Here is a 6,648-nt window from a genome sequence, read left to right as displayed (position 1 = left end):
CCAGGGAACCCACCCCTCCCAAGCTGCCCTCCCAGGGTCCCCCACACCCTCAGTAGTCCCTGCCCCACCCCCTACTTACCTTGAATGGAGCCCGGGGCCAGGTCCCTACAGTGGTGCCCCCTGCAGCCTGCACCACTGTTAGCCCTGCATGGGCAAGCAGCATGCTTCAGCACCAGCATAACAGCCAGCTGTAGAGATTCTCTGGCTTGCTACTAGAATGTCTCTGTGGAGGACTCAAGCCCTGCTTTTTTCCCCCAGGGTATTTTTTGAGTTGCAAATATGAGGCACACATGAGTTCATCTGGACACGCCCCACGTGTCTTACAAAAGTAAAAAGCATCACTTTTCAGAAGTTATGAGAATGCAAACACCATAAAAGATTTGCCTTTAGGGGTGTTTCTTGGTCAAGGTACACATCACTTTATTTGATCCATAGTGGTACAACTTATCTTTAGTGTTTATAGAACCTGGCAATTTACTACCAAAAGTTCCAGAAGAAGTTTTTGGATCACAATTATTTTCATGTCTCACTTTTCCTGAACTTCAGATTCCTCATTTACTTCATCTACTTTGTCCATAGTCTGATCTGGCATGGAATATATAGAAATTGAAACAAAGACTCGGTGACATAGCAAGGTGTTACTGCTCAAATGCGGAAGTCAGTAATTCATTTTCAAAGAATCAATAGATATTCCTCTCTCAGGCTCTTAAAGCCATTGTTCTGAGGCATAGGAGGTGTTTGGGTACGCTCTTGCCTGCTGCTATTCTTGGTTTTCAGGCTGCCTGGATCTGTGTGCTCTATGAGACCATTGCCTGAAAATAGCCTCCTAGAGCATGGGTGCAAAACAGAAAAAAAAATTACTCAAATTCATGTTTGGTGGTGAAAGCTCAGAGGTTTATTGTCCCTTAAGACAGTATACTAACTGATCTAGTATCCCTCTAGCTCAGCAAAATTGCCCAGGACAATGGTAGGAAGTTATAACGTGCAGTCACACTCCCCAACGTCACTACAAAAAGCAAGTCCTATAGTCCCTGTCCCTATGCTCAAGTTGTTCCCCTCCACTTCTTATCTATTTCTGTCGAGATATCTACTTCTACTTTCCTTCCTGCCAAATTTGGGCACCTGCAGCTCACATTGTTCTCTCTTCTACTTCAATAGCAAGTCCTTAGTCTTTACTTCTCAAGTTGTTCAGCTACTACTTTTTGCTATTCCCTTCTTTAAATCACCATTTTATTTACTGCCTTTCTCATCAGGTCATTCAGTGATAAGCAAGGCCTGTTCTTCCCTAGCTCCTTTTTGGTGCCTAGCTTACCTATAGTTTAGCATAACTACAGCATAGTTTAACCAGAACTCCTACAGAGGCTGTCACCTTAAGTAAGCCCATCTACCCACTCTTGCACCACATACTCCAAGCCTGGAACTGCAGCAGTAAGGATGTTCTGAAGTCATGATGCCAATGAAGATACAATCTAGAAAGGTTAGATCAAGTAACTAAATCCTTGGATGATGGTGTCGCCATGGATGTAGACTTTCTAGACTTTAAGAAGGCCTTTGACACTGTCTCTCACCCCATTGTCATCAATAAATGAGGTGACTGTGGCATTGATGCCTACACAGTTGGACGGGTAAAAAATTGGTTGATGGGGCGCACCCAGAGAGTAGTGGTGGATGGGTCGTACTCAACCTGGTGAGATGTGAGCAGTGGGGTCCCCCAGGGCTCGGTCCTCAGGCCCACACTGTTTAACATCGTCATCAGTGACTTAGACAAGGGGGTTGAAAGCACGTTGTCCAAGTTTGCTGATGACACTAAGATGTGGGGCGAGGTGGACACACTTGAAGGGAGAGAGAAGCTGCAACTAGATTTAGACAGACTACAAAAGTGGGCAGATGAGAATAGGATGGGGTTCAATGTAGACAAATGCAGGGTGCTACACCTTGGGAGAAGGAATCCACAGCATACATATAGGCTGGGGAGTTTCCCTCTTGAAAGCACAGAGGCGGAAAGGGATCTTGAAGTCATTACTGACTCCAAGATGAACATGAGCCACCAATGCCAGACGGCAGCCAACAAGGCCAGCCATACCTTGTCATGCATCCAAAGATGCATTTCAAGCCGGTCCAGAGAGGTGATACTCTCTCTCTGTGTGACATTGGCCAGGCCGCAATTGGAGTACTGCATCTAGTACTGGGCACTGCACTTCAAGAGGGATATGGACGGCCTGGAGAGAGTTCAGAGGAGGGCCACCCATTTGGTGAGAGGGCAGCAGGACAGGCCCTATGAGGAGAGACTGAGGGACCTGAACCTATTCAGCCTCAGTAAGAGGAGGCTGAGGGGGACATGGTGACTGCCTACAAACTCATCAGGGGAGATCATCAGCAAACAGGAAGAGCCCTATTCTCTGCAGTACCACCTGGGGTGATAAGGAACAATGGTAATAAGCTGAGGGAGAACAGGTTTAGGTTAGAGATCAGAAGGCAATATTTTACAGTTAGGGTGGCCAGAATCTGGAACCAACTTCCTAGAGAAGAGGTCCTCGCCCCTACCTTGGGCAAATTCAAAAAGAGGTTAAATGATCAACTGTCTGGGGTCTTGTGAACCCAGCATTCATTCCTGCCTGTGGCAGGGGGTCAGGCTAGATGATCTGATCAGGTCCCTCTTGAACATAGCTACTATGAAACTATGTTACTGGAGGTGTTTCAAATGGTTTTATCAACATTTGTAGCTAACAGAATAACCACTGGGCACTGCAGGTGATCAGTATCCTTGAATACCAAACTCTTTTCTGTAGAGACCTTAATGTGGATTTAAAAGTGTTAAGCTACAGAAGTAGTTGCAAAGGACAAGCAAGTGAATGCCATAAGGAGTATGGGAAGGAAATCCATCCAGCTATGTGAGAAACTACTTTCTTGAGCAAAGGGGTGCAATTGTTCACTATACCTCTTGGAGACTGACCACACAAAGGCACAGCCTAAGGTGAGAGGAGTTCCAAATTGCTTTACACCACTTTTACACCCTTATGTTTCCAGAGGATTTGGGGGGGAAATCCTCAGTACAACCTTGTCCATACATAATGCGTAAGGGCAGAGCACAGTCTAGAATATGAATTGTGCTAGGTCCTGTGACATGTCCCTTGCAAACCTCCCTATGTCCTATGAAATATGGACCCCAGTAGGGCTGTGTGAAACAGGCCCTATTCAATTTGCATTTGGATTCGGCCCAAATCGGGGACAGTGATTCGATATGTTGATTCGGAGCATTGTCTCTGATTCAATTCAGCTGAATCCAAATCTGAAGATTCAATGTTGATTTGGCAAATCAGTGATTTGGACACATGCATAGATTTAAAAGTTTTTTTCTACATACCTTGAGGTAGCATTACAGCTCATGATTGCTGCAGTGCTGGGGTGCATGGAGCATCCCACAGTGGGTTCTCTAGCATGCTTGACAGTGAACTCAGAAGCGGACCAGAACTACTTCCGGTCCACTTCTGTGTCTACTGGGGAGCACACTGGGGGGCTTCACTGGGCCCCCCAGCTCAGTGATCAGCTGCAGGGGGAACCCAGGTGGCTCCCCCCAGACCCAGGAGGCACCAGTTGCTGAGCTAGGGGGGTGTGGGCCCCCCCAACCTGCTCCCTGGTGGACCAGGAAGTGGACAGGAATTGCTTCTGGTCCACTTCCAGGTCTTCTGCTGTGTACGCTGCTGTGGGACACTACATCTGGCCCCACACCACAGCATTCAGAGCCCTTGCTACCTAGAGGTATGTAGAAAAAACATTTAAAGCTGTATCTACGTTTAAATCACTGAATCTATCCAAATCTCTCTGAATCGATTCAGAGGGTTCCAAATCAATTCAGAGAGATTAAAATGTTCTTTGATTCAATTTGGAAGGCGAAGGCCTCATCTTGGGGACCCCTACAGAGTGGGGACCCCGATGCCAGTGAGGGCATGGCTTTTGGGGGGCAGACCCCAGTGCCTGAAGGCGCGATCTTAAAAAGGCGAGGGAGGTCTGGTGTACCTGGGGTGCAATTTTATTTTGTTTTTTGTTTTCTGGACTGAGAGGGTGCGAGTTTGGGGTCATCCCCCAATTTTGAACTTACGACCAGTGCCCGGACCTCTGGGTCAGTGGGGGCTGGGCTCCAGATTGGAGCAGGAAAGGGGGCCATTAGCCTTTAGACACCGGAAAAGGCTAAAGCCTCTGAGTCAAACCCTGTTTAGTGGGTTTAGACAGGGAGGCCTAGCTAGACAAAAACAGATCAGGCCCACGCGTAGGTGAAAGGCCCCAACATACACAATGCAATAGGCAGTCTCCCACTTGCAAGAACATCATCATAATTTCCATCAAGATGTGGCAGGTGAGTATAGGGCGGGACATAAGGACTCCCAAGAAGTCTCCAAGGGCGCCCCACACAAAGCGCGGATTACCAGGGAAGATAGCGCTGGGGAGGGCGACCTGTTACACGAAGCAACTACATGATATAGAACACATTTAGGAGCTATAGCTATGATCCATATGCTTTTTATTTGCCTAAGTGCATTTCCTTGTACATGCATTATATTGATAAAGGGCTGTGTTGTACCCTCACATGAGAACGGCACAAGGTTTATTAAGGCAACTTTATGACTGATCTGCCTTTATCACATTGATCAGAGGACTAAATACCAATAATGCAAAAACGCAGCAGGAAGGGACATAATATGCTATCAGGATAAAATAACAGAGTATTTTCCCCATGAAGAACAAGAGAGAGACCAAAGGGAACTGGATCTGCAGTTAAAAACCCTCGCTCCCTAAAGGCAAAGACAAACCCCACTTTGTCTTCAGGGGAAGTAGGATTTTACCCTGTGAATAATTCCTTTCCTGGCCTGCTGCTAAAAAAAAGAGTGAAAAAATACTATCTTGTCCTACATTAAGATCTTTTTCAAAAGATAGGACAGCTCGCTTTCCCTCCCTTGTTATGTTTTAATACAGATATTAGATCTGTGTATGCTTCAGCAGCTAATTAAAGTGTCAGAGCCTCTATTGAACATGCAGTTTTTATTTCAGCAACTGGTATTTTCACATATTCCTGGATGAATGTTTACATTTCATAATAGCTGTATAAGAATCAAAATCCATTCTATTACAGTTAAAGCACTCTTTACATTGTCTTTACTTCCTGAACGCTGTCTCCCTAATTGAGATGCAGAAAGATTTCACAAAATTGTTATTAAATCATCCTGAAGTGAATGCTACACAGTTGTTAAATGCATCTCTTTGTTGCAGAAAAACAACAACATACATCAGAAGGTTAATCAAAACAGTGTTCCCTCCCCTGAATTAGTTTTCTTTATAAAATTCAACATTCAATAGAATGGTTTATATATTAAAGAGCAGGGGTACCCTGAGTTCTAAAATATAGCTACACCAATTGTTCTCAATTGAGAGTATCATATTATTCAATTTTTGTTTTTCAAATACAAGTTGATGGTGTTAGTGTGGGATGCCATGAACAATGTATTCCAACATGCAGATTTTGGTATATTTCATCCTAATTACGTTCAACAATGATGCTTGTTTACCTGATCAGATGTCTCTTGGGTAAGATGTATGTTGGCATGAAAAACAGAACTTTGAAGTGTGCATCAATGAGCATCAAGTAATAATCAGAAGAAAAAAATTCAGGACAATTTTATCTCTTTATCTTGGTATTTGCTCTCCAAATACAGACTCAGTATACCAGGGCAAAATGAGACCATGGACAGAACCCTAAACACAAAGAATGACTCACTGGCCCATTCCCCAAAAACAAAGATTTTATCATGCTTAACTAGTAAAAAAAACTTAGGCCCACTGAGCTGATCTCTTCACTAATCCTGCTTATCATTTCTTTGGGGAAAAAATTCACAATCAAACTGGCATCCACTCATTTGTACGTCTCATTTAGACACTGAACCACAGATGTAGCAACAGCAGCTGCAGCAAGCTGTAGGTGGTGGCTAGCCGCACAAAAGCTGCTATTTTTGTGCCCCTTCTCCCCACCAAGTGCACAGGGTTGGTGACCCAGTTGCTTCCCTCACCCTCACCCTCCCACCCCTCGGTTGCAGAACTCTGTAGAATCAAGACCTACTCCCCAGCCTAAAGGAGAGCTTCTCTGATATTATGGAGAGTATCCTTGTGAACAAAAGAGCATGAACTGCCCCATGAGAGCTGGCCCATTCGTCCGTGATTATTATGACATCTATTTTTTTGTGCACTGTATTGTGTTCGAAATTTTAAAAAAGCACCTCATTTCAGACTATATCTATACCAACAGTGCTTGGCTGGTATATGAATTATACTACACCTTACCATCAAAACACTCCTGGTGTGGACACAGTTATAGTGATAATATCACCCCTCTGGCAACAAAACAGACTATACCGTTTGGTATACTGTTTTATACATACAACCGTGTCTAACATTTGGGGCTTCTTCTGATGCAGCTATATTTGTCATGGATCAAATCTTTGTCCAAGGCAGTAATACAGGTGGAAATCTGTGATATTGGGCTGGCCTAATCTTTCTTCTTTTTTTTTTTTTTGGCATCTTAAAGTAATTGTGAAAGAAGTATAACATAAAACCCCAACATTTCTCAGACACAAAGTGATCCGATCTGCAAATAGAACT

The 6,648-nt window shown here is 44.3% G+C and overlaps 1 long non-coding RNA gene across 1 annotated transcript in view; it reads right to left on the bottom strand.

The window, feature by feature from the left end:
• Positions 1-4,459, bottom strand: part of LOC109308724 — a 10,818-nt gene extending 6,359 nt beyond the window's left edge. The window contains exons 1-2 of the long non-coding RNA XR_002100700.1: positions 4,381-4,459; positions 1,358-1,362 (exon numbers count right to left, since the gene is read on the bottom strand). This is a non-coding gene — a long non-coding RNA (uncharacterized LOC109308724). The remainder of the gene's footprint in view (positions 1-1,357; positions 1,363-4,380) is intronic.
• Between the last annotated feature and the right edge of the window lie 2,189 nt (positions 4,460-6,648).

This window comes from Crocodylus porosus, unplaced genomic scaffold (genome assembly GCF_001723895.1).
Source record: "Crocodylus porosus isolate Cpor-Errol unplaced genomic scaffold, CroPor_comp1, whole genome shotgun sequence".
NCBI lineage: Eukaryota > Metazoa > Chordata > Crocodylia > Crocodylidae > Crocodylus > Crocodylus porosus.
Note: the sequence above shows the minus strand (reverse complement) of the source record. Positions and strands in the feature narration are given on the sequence as shown.